Source organism: Bidens hawaiensis, unplaced genomic scaffold, assembly GCF_021521415.1.
Source record: "Bidens hawaiensis isolate Kalapana, Puna unplaced genomic scaffold, B.hawaiensis_p1.1 tig00028241_1, whole genome shotgun sequence".
Classification (NCBI taxonomy): domain Eukaryota; kingdom Viridiplantae; phylum Streptophyta; class Magnoliopsida; order Asterales; family Asteraceae; genus Bidens; species Bidens hawaiensis.
Window position 1 is genome coordinate 59,201 of NW_027494595.1, and position 17,861 is coordinate 77,061.

Below are 17,861 nucleotides of genomic sequence, written 5' to 3' on the forward strand. Positions count from 1 at the left end.
CACGCCGTTTTTATAGTTTGTATATATTTTGTTTTATTTTGTACAAACTCGATGTTTTATATATGATAATGCTTTGGTTTGATGTATATACGTGTTTATTGTTGTGTTAAAAAAATTTTGTTATAAAAACACATACTTTTAAACAAAATTATTATATAAAAACAAAAAAAAACAAAAAACAAAATTAAAACTAAAACTTAAAACATAAAAAGAAAAATGAAAAACATAATAAGACAAAAGTTGATGGGGTTTTACTAAAAAACCCCCTCAATATACCCCATATAAAACTATATGGGACATATTGAGAGGTTATTTAGTAAAACCCCATAATGTCTAGTAAATCTCCAAACTAAAACATCACAATAATTTTAGTGGACTTTGATTTTACGAATTTGATATGACTTTTTATTAGTTGAAATGATTAGCAAAGAGATAACATTTTGAGACCTTTTGATAACCAAAAAGGGAGATTTTAGGAAATATTTCTATATTTCTTAACCGGAGACAATTTTATATAATATAATTTTGTGTAAGATAGATTTTTCATTAACCAAAGATAATTTTATATAATATTATATAATGGAGAATTATTTTCCTTAACCAATGACTATTGTATGCTATAATTTTATTAGGAAGAATTTTTAAACAAAAGAGGTGATATTAATATTCAATTTATTTCATCAATGCTAATATAAGTTATCTAGATGTATCTTTTTTTTTACATGAATAATATGTGAAGTACATTCATAATAAGTGACAAAATAAACACATCAAAACACATGTGAACACAAGTCTAATTAATCAGACTTATCTACTAATCATGTAACTATGAATAAAACTCTCTCCATATATACTATTTAGTAAAACGATTCAAATTTCACACATTAGGAATACACGACACACATTATTGAACCCGGCTAGAAGATATATCATAACCCAAAACAAATAGTTTATAAATAAACGAATTAAAATTACCACACACATATATTACTTGGCCTCTAACTCTGAAGCTAAAAGACCACCACTATATGAAAAGTCATTCAAATAAGGATGCTTATTCTCCTTACTCTTTCCCTCATAACTTTCAGATGTTGATGTTGACTCAGCATTTGGATTAATACCAACCAATTCCATAATATTTTCTCTCTCTTTTATAACTTCACTCATTTTCGGCCTTTGATTACCAGTTTCTTGCACGCATCTCAATGACACATCCACATATCTCTCCAAACCTTGAAGTTGTTTAGTGGTCAAACTAAGGATCGGATCGAGAACCTCACGGAGGTTATATAATTCTTTTCCCATGTCCATTGCTTCCTTCACCTTCCTCACAATGTACTTACCTTTCTCAATCGGGTTCCTTGCGGTTATTAACTCGAGCATCACTATTCCAAAGCTATAAACATCACTTTTTTCGTTCAATTGTTGAGTCATGTAGTACTCAGGATCCATGTAGCCCTATAAAAATTTGAATCATTTGTTAATTTACTATATAATATATGTGGCCGATGGGCCTAGCCTAGGCTTTTTTAGCTCTCTCATTTGTATATATTAAAAAAGAGTAAATTACACATGGGCTCCGCGTGACCTGGTCAAAAATTTGGATTTCGTACATAAGGTTTAAAGGATTCAAATTTAGTGCCCAACCACCTAGATTGTTTTCATAAACGGCCCCTGGTTAGGTAAATTATTATTTTTCCTTTTTAGAAATTATAATTTGAGCTTTTACTATTTTCTCCTAAATTATACTTTGACACCGATTATTTATTTTTTTATTATTGTTATTTATAATATATTTGCTAATATTGTTAGTATTATATTCTTATTATTGATGTTATTATTATAATTATTATTTTTTTTACTGATATATATATATATATATATATATTGTTATCTCTGGATCAATTATGAAAACAAATTAGATAGTTGAGGATCAAATCCATAACTTTTAAACTTTGGGACAAAATTCAAAATTTAAACCAAGTCACGAGGACCATATGAATAAAGAAATTATAATTTTAGGCCCATGAGTATATACAACTACAGGTAAAGTTAAAATATAAAGGAAGACAGAAATAAAAAATGTGAGAATGATTTGTGATCACACAACAAAACCCCTTAAAAAATTCAAAAAAATACTAAAAAAATCATAACTCAAAATATAAATAAAAAAAAATTAAAAACTAAAATGTTTCCGCCATCATTCCCGTTCAAACAAAATTAAGTAAAATACAAAAAATAATAAATTTTGACGAAAAGACACAATGCCAAGATCAAAGACACAATGACGAAAATGAACAAAAGACACAATTATAACTAAAAAGACACAATAGATCGCGAAATATAACACAATTGTCAAACAAAATATAGCACAATGTTAAGTAAGAGCATTCTTAGCCTATTCCCTATATTTGTGTGAGGGGGTTTTGTAAAAATATTTGGTATGGTTATGAGCTATGCAGTCGATATCGCCGATATATCAGTGATATATCGGTTATTGGTCTTTGACGATATATAAATCAGAATATTGGTTCAGAATATCGGTACCAATAATATCAATGATATTGATCGATATTTGACTGATATTGAACTAATATTTGACCGATATATCACCGATACACCCGATATTAGTGTTTTAAGTCTTAATTTATCAACTTTTAGTGTTCAACGTTAGTGTTTTAAGTCTTAATCAATTCTTACTTTGCTACGATTGTTAGTATTTTGCAATTTGCAAAAGGTTAAAATGTTCATGGTATGAGACTATACTGAATTATTAGTGTTAAATTGCTATATATATGAATTTTACATGATATTAAAATTAACGATATCCCACAGATATCTCATTGCGATAACTGATATCTCAGAGATCGGTCCTTGACCGATATCCGATATTTTTCCGCATTAACTGCTTAGGTTATAAGTGGTTGTAAGTAGATGAGAGAGAAAATGTTATATGGGAAAGTTAAATTTAGGGTTTCACTGTTTATACCGTATAATATTTTAATATTTTCTAAAAGTGGTTGTGAGTAAAAGAGAAAGAAAATATAATGATAAAGATATAAAAAATATTATTTAATTAAACAGAAGAGAGAAATGCAGTAATTTTTAGTGTAATCACATGATACATATGGATATATGGCAAAGAATGGGCTGAGAATGCTCTAATATAACACAATATAAAGAAAAAAGACACAATATCAAGGGAAAAAAAGCACAATCAATGATAAAAATAAACACAAAACACAATGCTAAACAAAAAGACACAACGACTTTTTCACTTATAATTCTGTTTTTTTATGAGAACGAAAAAGATTGTGGAAACATTTTTGTGTTTTTACTTTTTTCCTTTTTTTATTAAATTTGAGTTATGATTTTTTTATTTATTTCTTTTAATTTTTTTGAGGGGTTTTTTTGTTGGCTACAAATCCTTCTCATCATTCTCATTTTTGTTCCACTTTGTAGAATAACTTGACTCTACAAATAAACCTTAATAATACAATACTAATCATTAAACTCGTATACCAATAATAATAATAAGATTATTTGACTCTCTTATTTGCACATCCAAACGGGTTTGTGGGGTTTCATACACCTTTTGTGTGTATGATAAAGACAAATTTTCTTTGATTTTTTTCTTCTTAGGCTGTATAAATCGTATCCCTATCCAAATTCTTAATAAACTAAAAAGGAAAAGGATCTTGACTAACCATTGTGCCTTTGACCTGTGTAGTGACATGTGTCTGGCCAGCCTCACCGAGCGGTTTTGAAAGACCAAAATCGGAAACTTTGGCGTTTAACCGTTCGTCGAGTAAAATATTAGTTGATTTAACATCTCTATGTATTATAGGGGGGTCTGCAAGTTCATGCAGATAATGCAAACCTCTTGCGGCTCCAAGTGTAATTTTAAGTCTTCTCATCCAATCTAACCTTATCCCTGTCCTCCCTGTTCAAAAATATATAAATGCTTGGTGTAATGCATTTACTATATTGTTTACTTATAAGCTGTAAATGGACCCAACCTTCAATGACAGTTTGGCTAGACGTTCGTTTATCATCTATACTATATAATAAATAAAAACTTACTAAGTGCCACATGTCATCACCAAATTCATCCTTACAAAAAATTTCCCTTCTCTCTCTCATATTAAATACCTTTACAATTCTCTTTCTTATTAATAATCTTGTATTTCATTTTTTTCTACTTTTTAATCTTTCATTTTCTCTTTTTAATATCTATTTGCTATTAATAATTTTGTATTTTATTTTTTTTACTTTTTACTTTTTCATTTTCTCTTTTTAATAATACTTTCCTGATTTACACAATTAAATACCAATATAAATATGTTTTTTTGTTTTATATAAATATATTATATTAGTTATTAATATTAGGTTTTTTTAAGTAACCAATTTTCACGTTGATATTGAATAATGATTCCAAAAATTAAGGTTTTAAATATATTATATTAATTAAGGTTTTATAAGAAATGATATTATTAGATGAAGAGGCAAGATTAATTTTAAAATCAAATTTCAATAAACTTTAACTTATTAAATATATATGATTATTTACTAAATTACAAGTCTTTTTCTTTCAAACCCTGAAAAGACAAATTCACTATTGATGTATTATTAGTGTTTGTGTTAACTTAAACGAGCAGGTTTCTTTAGCCGGTTAAAATATCAATCATGGTTTAAGTCAAAACAATTTATGATTAAAATGAGTTTCGGTCCACGGGTTGGTTTATAAAAGTAGCCATTTGCAACTTCTTTTTAGTTAACTATTTAATCAACCAATCATTTATGTTAAGTTCATAATCTTAAAAATCCACAAAAATATAAACACTAGACTATATGTTTTGGTTTTTTCAGGTGGATAAAATCACTTATCTTTGGAATACACATGTTAGACATTAGCACACTATTAATCATAAGATAAATTAACTTTGTATATTCTTTTATTATTAAAGATTTTAAAAATATAATTTTCTTTAGCGAGTGAGTTTTACTTGCACCGAAAAATGTGGTCGCTCAAGAAACTTACAAGCGTTCGCTATCCATGTTCTATCAGTCATAAATGATACGTTACAGAAATGTATTAGTTTCCTGATGTTTTAAATGACCTTAAAATCTAAGGTTGTCAAGTTATAGATTAGTCATAAAAGTCGACGTTAAAGTAATGTTGCTTAAAATATTAACTAGAAAATTGGTATATGCAATGAAACTAAACTATATGTGAAATTACAATAAGATAACCATGTTATAGAAGCCGAAATCATATCCGAAAGTAATATTGGAACTCACATTTTCAAAGTATGAAATTTTCACTTTATTTATATTTTGCATTAAATGTTAATAAAAGATAAGGTTAATTATTATAGATGGTTGGTTTGTTTTTCAGACAATTTATTTTAACTCATGATAGTTATGTGTTGGATTATTTAGAGTTATAAACAGAAACAATGTGAAACTACTATGTTTTTATATAGAAAATAAAGTTACAAATAAAATTACAAGTATTGTACAAATAAATATTTAGAGATTTATGAATTTCTAACAACTTTTTATTTCCATGTTGTGTAATGTGTAATTTATTCTACCATATAATATATCATTATATTTTTTAAATATATTTTTTTTGTATTTTACATTGTGTTATTATTTAAATAAAATTAGTTATTCTAACCCGTGTGCTACACGGGTAACTAACCTAGTTTTATTTAATAAATAAAGAGAATATGAAAGAATTCGTTCGTATAGTTAGTTAAATAAATGTGCGTCAACACATGTTTTGTTCAATCATTTATGTTAAGTGAATATTTATTTATGTTTTTTTCATTTTACATTTATTTATGTTTGTTTAACTTCGCTTATATATTCATTTAACCTTTTTAGGCTCATTACAATTTAGTATGCTTTTATGAAGTTAAAATACCAACCATTACAAACTAGTCTAATTTTATTATTCCTTCCGACCTATTAAAAGTGTTCATATTTTCTTTTTTATTTGTCCCATTATAAATGTACATTTTCAAAATTTATTAGCCAATTTTCAAGTTTACCCACCCTTAAACACACACAACTAATATTAATAAACAATGTTTATGAACCCAATTTTCAAGGGCATTATTGTCATTTGGTAAACAAAAAAAAACAATAATTTAACCTACATTAAACTTTGTGTTTTTCAAACTAAGACAGTTTGACCGGGACGGAGGGAGTAATATTTATGTTCGTTTAAGTTAGTTTATCTACACATATTTATATGCTTGTTTGTTTGCACTCATTTATGTCTGCAAGTTTATGTTTGTTTATATTCGTTTGTTTATATATTCATCTAAACTTTTTAGACTCATTACAAGTTAGTCTACTTTTACAATAAAATATCACCCATCACAAAGAAGTCTAGTTTTAATAATAAACATATTGATGTTTATGTTTACTTTTAAATGGTGTTAGCTCGGTTATATTGTATGTTCATATACACTTAGTTATGTCCGTTTGTTTACATTCATGAACCGTAACAATGAACATAAAAACACTAATTTTGTTAACAAACAAACACGGACAAGAAAACTATATTCGTTTAGCTGTTTGTGTTCAATCCTTTGTTTAATTAAAGTAAAACGAACGGAACACGACGGTTCGTTTACAAGCCTATTTATGTATAAGCTAAAGAAAGAATACCTGAAAGGCTATCTTTGAGGGTACCGTTTACAACATACTCGTAAACCAGCATCTGTTCGCCTGCATCGAAACAGAAACAAACAAGACTAACAAGATTCTTGTGATGAACCCTTGAAAGAAGCTCGATCTCCGTTTTAAACTCAAGTCCTCCTTGAGTTGATCCATGCTGAGCTCGTTTAATAGCAAGCAATTGCCCATTTGGAAGACTACCTCTGTAGACCTGCAAATGTTTAGTAAAATGTAAGTACCAACTTTGGTTCATTTAGTGGTAAAGAAACACAGTTTCCAGATTTGTAAAACTAACCATCCCATAGCCACCCGAACCGATGTTGGATGCTGTGCAAAAATTGTTTGTGCATGCTTTAAGCTCTTCAAATGTGAAAGATCTTGCTCCTTTCAGTTGAGGACGACCGCCGCTTCCTTTGTCAGGATCCCAAGATGCTGCAAGAGCAAACTTAACTGTTAGCAGGCTGCATTGGTCTTGCAGTGTTGGTTTTGGGCAACGTAACCTTGAAAAGTTGCCTATTTAGGGTCAGTGGTCTTAAATTTGTCGTGAGTTTGGGAACTAACACTAATTAACTTTTCTGTTAAATGAAACCAATGGGTTCCAGCCCCACCTCATCGTCTTTAAACCACCCCCATCCCTACCACTTCTGTCTGGCGCTCGTAAGATAGGAGTAACGAGGGTGTTACCTTGTAAAGCCAAATGTTTTTACTTGTTCACGGGTCGTTCTGCTGACCCAGCAGGATTCAGACGGTTGGGTTTGAGCAACTTACAGAATAATCTGCGTGTTTTTTTTAATAACTTTTGTTTATTTATTTATTTTATTTTTTCCAGACTTACCAAAAGGACTGTTTTTAATATTAGCTCTCTCAGCTCTTGATTTCTGATGGAAAGCATAAACTGCAGCAATAACAAGTAACAACACAAGAACACAACCACCAGCTGCAACTCCACCAATAACCCCAATGCTCATTGACTTATGCTTTCTTTTGGATCCACCTGTGTAATAAATAACAGAAACTGGTTTATAACTACCAAAAACATGATTACACAAGCTATGAAACTACACCTGAAAAGTAGTCATAGTTGTGGGCGATAAAAAAGTAGGGCCCAAAAGCGTGTGGAGGTTTATAAGTTTGGTTGCTAAGCATAAACGCGATCCGAGTAATTCCCGAGCGGTTGAACCGTTCATCACCAGCTGGGAAAGCATCCAGGGTCAACAAGAGGTAGTCATCTGCATTCTTGGTGGGGTGACTCAGTGCAACTGAGTCCACCGGGACCTGGTTGGATGCAAAAGAAAGCATCATGGAACTCTGTAGGAGCGTATAGATGGTCTCATTTCCAAGACCAGAAAATGAAGGAGCTCGGAAAGTTAAGGTTCCAGTGTATGCATATGCACATTTGCAATTTGGACTTGAAGTTTGGTACAGACCGCATGTGGCAGCGGGAATGCAACTGTTAGGTTGTGTTGAATATGTGGAGTTGGATTCTGTGATTTGATCACAATATGGTTCTTTAACTGTTGCTTCGGTTTCCATGCAAATTGGATTATTGGAAAGTCTGAGAAAGAATGAAAATGCATCAGTAGTTAGTTGTGGGGTGCAAGCGATATTGGGCATTTACAGGAAGTATGTAGATTTGGGTTGCACTTCACCTCTAATGAGTCAAATGGGTAAAATTTAACAAGTGGTTAAAATGAAAACGGGTGGAATAATGTATTCAAAATGGATAAAACCTCCTAAATGATTTGATTTTCTAAAATTAGATTCCTTTTTAGATGAAATACTAATCTTCATTATTTTAGATAATATAATACCATTTGTCAATCTGTATTGTATTCTGGAGTATATCTCCTCTTGAACAGGTGAGTTCTTTATGGTGTAATTAGGTAAGCTTTTGACAGTTGAATTTAAGTAAAATTTGACAGACTGGAACTATATTTGAGTCCCTTAACTTATTAAAAAAGATGAACTTGTACCCCTATTATTTTTTATAAATTGAACTCTCAGTCATATAAAGCATACATGAGATCTGCAGAGTATCCATTTCTTTGTGTGAAGCCATTAATCAAGTTATAGCTCATATCAATGAGCCGATGATGGTTGGTATTAGAAGCCCCAAGATCCAGTGTGCCATTGAGCTTATTGTTTCTTAGTACCCTGTAATTAAATTTGAAAGTTTTTTCAGGAAAAATTAAATGAAATTGTGACATGACGATGGAAATAATATTAGGATGATGCCTCACACAGTTTGTATATGTGTATTGCTAAAAACCACAACGGGCACTTCTCCTTGAAGCCCGGTATTTTGCATCATCCTGTTAATTCAAATTTAATAAATAATAAGAAAAAAACACTAACAATAATATCGTTAGCAACGGCAATAGTTATAACATTAATAATATTAATGGTGGTTTTAAGACACTAAAATACATTGTGCACTAGTAAAAGTGTGATGAAAATGTAATGGTTGTTTCGCCATTTTGTACAAGTACATGGGCCGTTTGATCATTCTGAAACGTCTTACGGGTGCTTATTTACATGTTGAATAAGTGAGAATCATGAAGATGAGTTAGTCTGCCTCTAAAGCAGGCCATCATTGGTTTGTTAAATATTATAGTATCAGACGTGTGCTTATTATTTCAATACGTATTTTGTCCAGTTTTTAAGAATATTGCATGCACGTTTAATATAAAATTATTACCACGAAAGTAAAATTACATAGCACATGAACATGTAAGAGGCATTGAGAGAAAGAAGTTTACAATGTTGTTAGAGACTGCAAGGATGAAAACCATGAAGGAATTTCAGACGGTTTAAAAGAATTATTACTCATATCCCTGCGTCACAACAATTATATGCTTCATACACTTATAAGTTTATGACCAAAATATTAAACACAAACAGAATCAGGCAGGTGTGCGCTTACAAATAGTTTAGGCTTCACATGCCAGCTAGATTGGGCAACGGGCCATCAAATTTGTTGTTGGATAGAAACCTAAACAAAATAAGTCAACGCATTTCTTGGTGAGTCAACAATATCAAAGTTTGTTGTTGGATAAATATGTTGGCCAACTTACAACTGGCTGATCAATGTAAGATTGTGGATGATTGATGGGACGTCTCCGGTTAGTAAATTTCTGTCTAATCGCCTGTTTTACACATGAAAAGGCGGAGTTATATACAAATTTAAACCACTACTAGAGGCGGATAAATGGGTCACATGTGTAATTCTTTAGGCGCTTCAAAATAGGTAAGGTCAAATTAGGTTGAACCAAACACTTTTTCACAATAATAAAAAAAGATATTTTATAGCATTTGGGGGTCAAATGCGACCACAAACTTCTTAGTATCCAGTTAATTTTTTTACCCATTTAAACCGTTAGAGATATAAAATAACCTGAATACACCATTTCTAACGGGTAATATTACCACCTCAACAAATATTTATTTTGAAAATGAAACAATTAAAGACACTCACAAGACCTCAAGAGTCTGAACCAGTCCTAGTGTGGAAGGAATGGTGCCAGTTAACTGGTTATCTTCAAATAGCCTGCTCGGTTAACTTTAAATCAACCCCTAATAATAATAACTTAACTAAATCTAAAGCTGGTAGATAAGGTGTGCAATACACATACACATGTTTAAGTGTCATTTTTGAGCTAAAGAGCTTAGAGGGTATATCACCCGAGAGTTTGTTCTTGCCAAAGTGGCTGCAATTAAACGCAAAAGCAAACCGTAATTTGAGATTCTTGTATAGCACATAGTAACTAAACTAAAATACCAAAACTACCATACAAGTGCTTTGCATTGACCAACAAGTCAAGACCCATAATGGGACCATCAGAAACGGGTATGGGCCCACTAAGCTTGTTATCAGCTATATCCAACCAATAAAGTTTAGTAAGATTCCAGATCGAAGGTGGAATTGGTCCTGTGAAGCCGTTAGAATTCAAGGCCCTGCAATAAAGTATTGGAGTATCAGTTTTTTAAAATGACCAAAATAACTCTTTTCAAATATTTGCACACCAGGATTTTGCATATACTCAAAATCCTTACAAGTAGCTCAGTTCAGGTAGAGATCCTAGAGCGCTTGGAATTTGACCGTTGAAACTACAACCGACCAGAATTCTGAACAGTAATTTCAAATAATTTGCATATATATATATTAGTAAAGTGGTTGTTCATAAACATTAAAAATAAACAAACTTGTCCTTACAAACTTGCTAACTTCTTTAAATTCCCAATGTCTTGAGTTAGAGGTCCTGTCAGACCCGTATTGTAAGACAGATCCCTACATGTAACAACAATCATAAACATTGAAATTTATATGTAATATTGCATTAAAAAGTAATACGTTCATTATCTAAAATTTGGTCATGTTTTTTTTTTGTAAAAGTACCTTAGATCACTTTTAATTGTAATTTGTTCATTACTGTAAATATTCATCAACTAACATCTTGTTGGTTAAACGATATTAAAACTGTTAATCAACAGCTAATATTAATAAGGGTTAGTTGTCTGAACCTTCTTTCGGTTAATTCTGTCTAACCGTAACAGATAAAGACAAGAAAATAGTTTAACAGACATACAGCGTTTGCAACTCAGATAATTGTCCAATGTCTCCAGAAATCTCACCACTTAAATTGATGCTTGCTAAGGTTCTGAAACAGAATGTTATGAATCAACAATATTGTTTAGTTTCAGTAGTCATCAATACACATACATACATACATACATACATACATACATACATACATATGTCAATATATATACATACATCGATGTGATACGTGAATCAGTGCATGTAATTCCATCCCATTTGTCACATGGGTCAGACCCGACCCAACTGGGTGGTACAATCTTCCAATCATCCGTGAGAGCCTGTAGATATACAACTGCATCATCGAGTAACGCTTATTATAAATGACATTTGAATAAAGAATATAGGGTCAGTTTATTCATTCATACAGTCATAGCTTTGGATATGTTTTCATTGAGATATTATGCTTATGAATGAAGTTTTATAAAAGAATAAAGTGACAGTCTGTTAATTATACAGTCATAGTTTTGGATTTGTTTATATACAAAACATTGAAATATTATGAATGAAAATTGATTTTTATTAAAAATACTTTTCAAAGGGTACTTTAAAAGAAGAAGAAGAAGAAGAAGAAGAAGAAGAAGAAGAAGAAGAAGAAGAAGAAGAAGAAGAAGAAGAAGAAGAATCTGGTGATTATGAGAATACTTTTGAAGAGAAAGGATTTTAAAAGCATAGTTGGTGTCCTAAACTTCAGCTAATTCATGATGAAACTAAAGCCGAAAACATTCTTGAAACATATGTGATACTATTTAAGAAATAAGTAGCTTACTATCTTGATTCTGACTGGATGCAAGCAATGCATGTATGTATACGAGCGCAAGTAATAGCTTAATACGTATACCCATTTCTGAATTCGGAACCTCGGTACCTCAAAATTCACAAACCATGTTATGAAAATCTATGAAGAACTGAAATAATGTAGAAAACTATATGATGAAGATAATTGCTAGAGTCTTAAAGTATAATTGGCCCACTGGTATAATTACTGCCCCACTACACCAATGTCTAATTGTCCTACCACTTGCATTCTTCTTCAGACTCTATTTAAGGCTACTGATGTATGATTGATTATGATTAGCTTTAGAGTTAATTTGTTTAGATCAACAATTAAACCTGAGTCAAAACTGAACAGCTGTTAAATTGTGACAGATACGGCCACGTTTACAAGCCTATGCTACATGCGATGTGAACCCGCACCAGAACGTGATCTGTTTAGCTAAAGATATTTAAAGAAGATATCATGATTTTGTTAGCAAACTACTTGATCAAATCACTTTAGAATGTTCTGCATGGTAGTGTACAATTTGATCCAATGATTAAAGATTTGAATGTGTCTTTATGTGTTTTACTAGTGAATAGAATTTACGAAACAAAAATCGCTTGTAAACTCGTTTATTAAAAAAGTTACCAGATAATATAGACATGGCGAAAACTATTCTAAACGTAAGTTTTGAGCGAAATGATTTTGTGCATACAGGCGTGAGTTCAAACAAAAACCACCAAATATATATACCCACAATTACACACATATAGATGGATTCATATAATTTAAAAGGTTTTAACAAACATGTAAGACTTAACGGGGGGGAACATGGAAACTTACAAAAGCAATTCACGCGTGGAGTTAAGTAAATTCAACATCATGTTCACATCCTAACCAATAACTACAACACTTCATGTTCAATAAAGCAATTGCACTATAATATATCCCACCAATTCCATTGAAAAAGTAGGTACATTTCCACATTGAGATCAAATTAGTTTGAAATAAGATAAATATTATTATTACTATATATAATTGTGAAGTTTGGTGCCGCTTGGCCATCTATTGGTCCAAGTGGCACCGTACCATTGGCCATACCATTTTTTTTGGTTTTAGTCTTATATCCTCACGAACATATTAAAAATCGACCCAACTTGCGTAGACTTACCGTCATAATATCTAGGCCGACGATGCTCAGGCATTATCAACGCCCAAGTTTTACCGATTCACCACCGCAATGCTCGAACTGACAACACTCGGTTTTTACCAACGCTGGGGTTTTATTTATTTTTTTAGTCCTGATACCATATCAAACGAATCCAAAAACACCGAATTCGTGTATCCTTACCGACGCAACGCGCGGCACCGACAACGTCTGTGTTTTACCGACTCACTGACACAACACTAGGGACTGCAACGCTTGGGTTTACTGACCGAATAAACATTGTTTTAAATATATAGATTTCTTATTTGTTAATTTGACGAATTTATTTTTTTTGGATTTTAACGATTGGGTTTTACAAATGCTGGTTATACCGTAATTGAAACTGACCGAATTCGCATCGACTTTCAGTTGTAATGCTCTGGTTTTCTAGGCATGGGTTTTACCGGCCTACCCCCGCAACACCGGGGACCGCAATGCTTGTGTTTTACCGACCGAATAAATATCGTTTTAAATATATTGTTTTTTATTTATTAATTTTGATGAATTTATATTATGTGATATTTACGGTTGGATTTTCAACGTTGTTTATACCATAACGACCGTAACCGATACTGAACGAATTCGCATTGACTTTCCATCATAACGCTCGGGTTATACCAGCCAACAGTCCGGCGCATTGCGCCAGGTAAAATTCTAGTTACTATATATAACAATTTGGATTTTGGTGCCGTAAAGGCACCGATTGGGCCATGTGGCGGCCAACCATGGCCACATTACCTTATTTTTATGTTTTTCGTTTTGGTACTATCTCGAATATAATTGAAACCGACCGTTATGTTATAGTTTCACTACCGTATCGAACATAACCGAAACCGACTGGATTTGTATCAACTCACTGTCACAACACGCGGAACCGTAAACTTTGGCTTTTACCGATTGTTTTTTTTGTTTTATTTCTAGTCTCATAACGAAATAACGGAAGCCGACCAAACATAAATTTTGTGGTTTTTTGTTTGAATGACTTCCAGTAACGTAACAAACATGATGGAAACCGATTGATTCCGCCTAAACTCACCGCCTCGATGTCCGGGATCGACAACGCTCGTGTTTTACCAATCCTCGAATTTACCGACGGATACCACCCCATTCGTGTACCGCAAATTTTATATTATCCGTTTTTCGCTATGGTAACGTAACGAAAACTAACCGAATGTCAATTTTGTTTTTTAGTTCCGGTGTCCTAACGAACGTGACGGAAACCAACCAAATTCAAGTCGGCTCGTCGCATATTGTTTTAAATCCGGTACTATAACACACGTAACGAAAACCAACCGTATATCAATGTTATTTTTTTGTTTTATTGCGTACATCATCGTCTCAACGCCCGAGATCAACAACGTTTGGGTCTTCCCAACGTCCAGGTTTGACCCACTAGTCCACCTCAATTTTTATATGTTTTTGTTTTATTTTTGTTTTTAGTTACGATATCATAACACACGGCACCGAAACCGATCAAATCACGTCGACTTATCGCTTCAACGCCGTGGACCGATAACTCTTGGGTTTTACCAACATGAACGCCGTGTAAAACCCTAGTTGACCATAAAAGTCAAATGAGCTAAAATTTCTAAAGTGGACCACCATTAAAACCCATGATGATTTTACACTCCATCAACACAAAGTTCTACTGATATGACCTAAAAAAATATAGACTAATGTGGAGATCGAATTCCCTAAAAACCCCCGAATTTATTGACGGACACCACCCCATTTGTGTACCTCAAATTTTATATTATCCGTTTTTTGCTATGGTAACATAACGAAAACTAACCGAATGTCAATTTTGTTTTTAGTTCCGGTGTCCTAACGAACGTGACGGAAACCAACCAAATTCACGTAGGCTCGTCGCATATTGTTTTAAATCCGGTACTGTAACGCACGTAAACCAACCGAATACCAATTTTTTTTTTTGTTTTATTGCGTACATCATCGTCTCAACGCCCGAGATCAACAAGGCTCGGGTGTTCCCAACGTCCAGGTTTTAACGACCAACATCACCCATTAGTCCACCTCAATATTATATGTTTTTGTTTTTATTTTTGTTTTTAGTTACGATATCATAATACATGACACCGAAACCGATCAAATTTACGTCGACTTATCGCCTCAACGCCGTGGACCGACAACTCTTTGGTTTTACCAACATGCCCGCCGGGTAAAACCCTAGTTGACCATAAAAGTCAAATGAGCTAAAATATCTAAAGAGGACCACCATTAAAACCCATGATGATTTTATACTCCATCAACACAAAGTTCTACTGACATGACCTAAAAAAAATATAGACTAACGTGGAGATCGAATTCCCTAAAAATAAATCATTATCATCGTATTCAGTAAATCTCACCAATAACAAAGCTATGGAAGGGTATGAGGAGGGTAAGATGTAGATAGCCTTACCTCCACCCCTAAGAATAGAGAGGTTGCTTTCGGTGAGATCCAGGGCTCGATAGTAGTTTTGCATCAAGCCTTGAACATAAGGCACACATAACACTCAACCACTCGGTCACCGGTTGATTAGTGCATATACCTTATTATTTCGGCCATCAACGCCACCGCATGATGCTTGATTAACCTTCCACCATTTTTAACGTTATTTTCACAAAATTAGTAAAATAACGTTAAAATTAGTGAAATTTCATTTTTGCCCACCCGAGTGGCCAAACATAAATACATTATATGTGCGCACCACAATCAGGACGTATTCCCTAAAAACAAAGCTACCAGAATGTTATAAGATGGTAAAATACTAAACTCATTATTACCAGGGGCGGCCCGGGGGTGTGCGAGACGCACCCCCGGCCGGGGCACGTAAGTTTTGGGGGGCCGAACATCTCCTGTTAATCGGAGTTCTTAACCGAGAAGCATCTGTGTGGTTTGACCCTTTATATTATCATCTTTTTACCTAAATTAAGAAAGGAAAACAAAGATACAATCTAGATGCTTTTTTTCGGAGGCCGGCAAAGCTTGACTGTAAACTCTTAAGAAGAAGAAGAAGAAGAAGAGATAAAGAGCAGAGGAGGCATATTTAATGTTACATATTATATATTATACTATGTTTAAGGCTGTTCACGAACCGAACCGAACCAAACGTGGACATGTTCATACTTGGTTTGGTTTGTAAGCGAGCCGAACTGAGCGGAATGAATTTAAAGAAACAAGCGATATTTTAATGCTTGAACTTGGTTCGGTTTGAAACCGAGCGGCTTGGTTCGGCTTGGTTTTGCTTGGTTTCGTATAAAGTTTCCAATTTTAAATTTCTAAAACTTTAAAATATCATTAATTCAAGACTTTTAACTCTAAATTGTCTAAAGTTCCACCTTTAAAATGTATAAAACTCAAAGTTAACAACAAAACATATATAAAACGAGCGGCTATGGTTTAAATTTGAACTTTAAATTCAACACAAAAGATTGAAATTTTAAAAACTTTTGTTTTTAAACCGAACCGATCCGGACGGCTCACTTCCAAACCGAGCAGAAATCGAACAAGCATTTTTCGAGCAATTTTCGAGCGAACGACGAACAAGCGGCGAACATTTTTAACAGCCCTAACTATGTTTTATGTTCATTTTTCGAGATAATATAGCCTAGTTGTTGAGTGCAAATAGTCACCTAGGCTACCATGGTCCTTGGCATGCTAAGTTTGCCAATTTTAAATAAATTTATATTATTTACTATATAGTTAAAACGAGATATGAATTTTGTTGTTCAAATATTAAGAGATCATTTATTAAGGTGCCGTATATATTATATAATAACTTGTTGTCTTTTTTTACGTTCTACAGAACGATGAGTCTAAGTTATGAAACACAAAAATAGTTCATGTTGTTTATTTTAAATTAAATATATTAGTTTTATACTTGTCCCTTTTTTGTTTTAGTTATATTTCACCATTAACTTTTATTTTAACATGTCATTTAAAATCTTTTAAACAATTTTAAAAAATTGAGTTTATATTAAAATAACTATAATAATTACAATAAGTTTTGTATTAATAACTCGTATAAACATTAAGTTTTAGGGTTTCGAAAATTTGGGTAATATATTCATATTATATATATTTTTTATTGTTATAACTTTAAGCGTCGTTTAAAAAAATGAGCTTATATTTTTTGTTATTCGTCAAAACCTATGGGCCTTTTTATTTCGGCTCGACCATGGTATTTAAATTCTCGGAGACGGCCCTGATTATTACTGAATAATTCGTTCAATGTATAGAGAACAGAAATACTCCTCAAATAATAAGATAAACATGCGTTTTTGGAAAATCCAACTTTGTGAATTAATTGGCATAGATATTATTATGCAAGTTGATGGTCAAATATCTGATTCAATTAAATGATGCGCAACAAGTGCAATTTCGGGGTACAATGTATGGAACAAGAGGTACAACATATTACAGCATGAAAAATATGAAATTAAATAGATTAAACTTATAGGAGACATCAGAGTAGATTGATAGGGTTGAGATGTAGACATTCGTATTAAATGCAATTTAAAATTAGGTTCAAACACGATAAATACACCAACAGTATGATTAATACTGGTGCCACCACATACTCGTTACGTTATGCGCGTGTTTG

At 32.4% G+C, this 17,861-nt stretch overlaps 1 pseudogene across 1 annotated transcript; it reads right to left on the reverse strand.

The window, feature by feature from the left end:
- Positions 1 to 812: 812 nt before the first annotated feature.
- LOC143576570 (leucine-rich repeat receptor protein kinase HPCA1-like) lies at positions 813 to 12,334 on the reverse strand (annotated as a pseudogene). The gene is made up of 19 exons (XR_013142970.1): positions 12,060 to 12,334; positions 11,468 to 11,585; positions 11,280 to 11,351; positions 10,907 to 10,981; positions 10,747 to 10,818; positions 10,486 to 10,647; positions 10,326 to 10,400; positions 10,169 to 10,240; positions 9,768 to 9,839; positions 9,617 to 9,685; positions 9,453 to 9,527; positions 8,934 to 9,005; positions 8,713 to 8,847; positions 7,758 to 8,248; positions 7,529 to 7,687; positions 6,989 to 7,125; positions 6,685 to 6,904; positions 3,708 to 3,943; positions 813 to 1,458 (listed from the first exon to the last, which is right to left on the reverse strand). The product of XR_013142970.1 is annotated as a leucine-rich repeat receptor protein kinase HPCA1-like (transcript).
- Between the last annotated feature and the right edge of the window lie 5,527 nt (positions 12,335 to 17,861).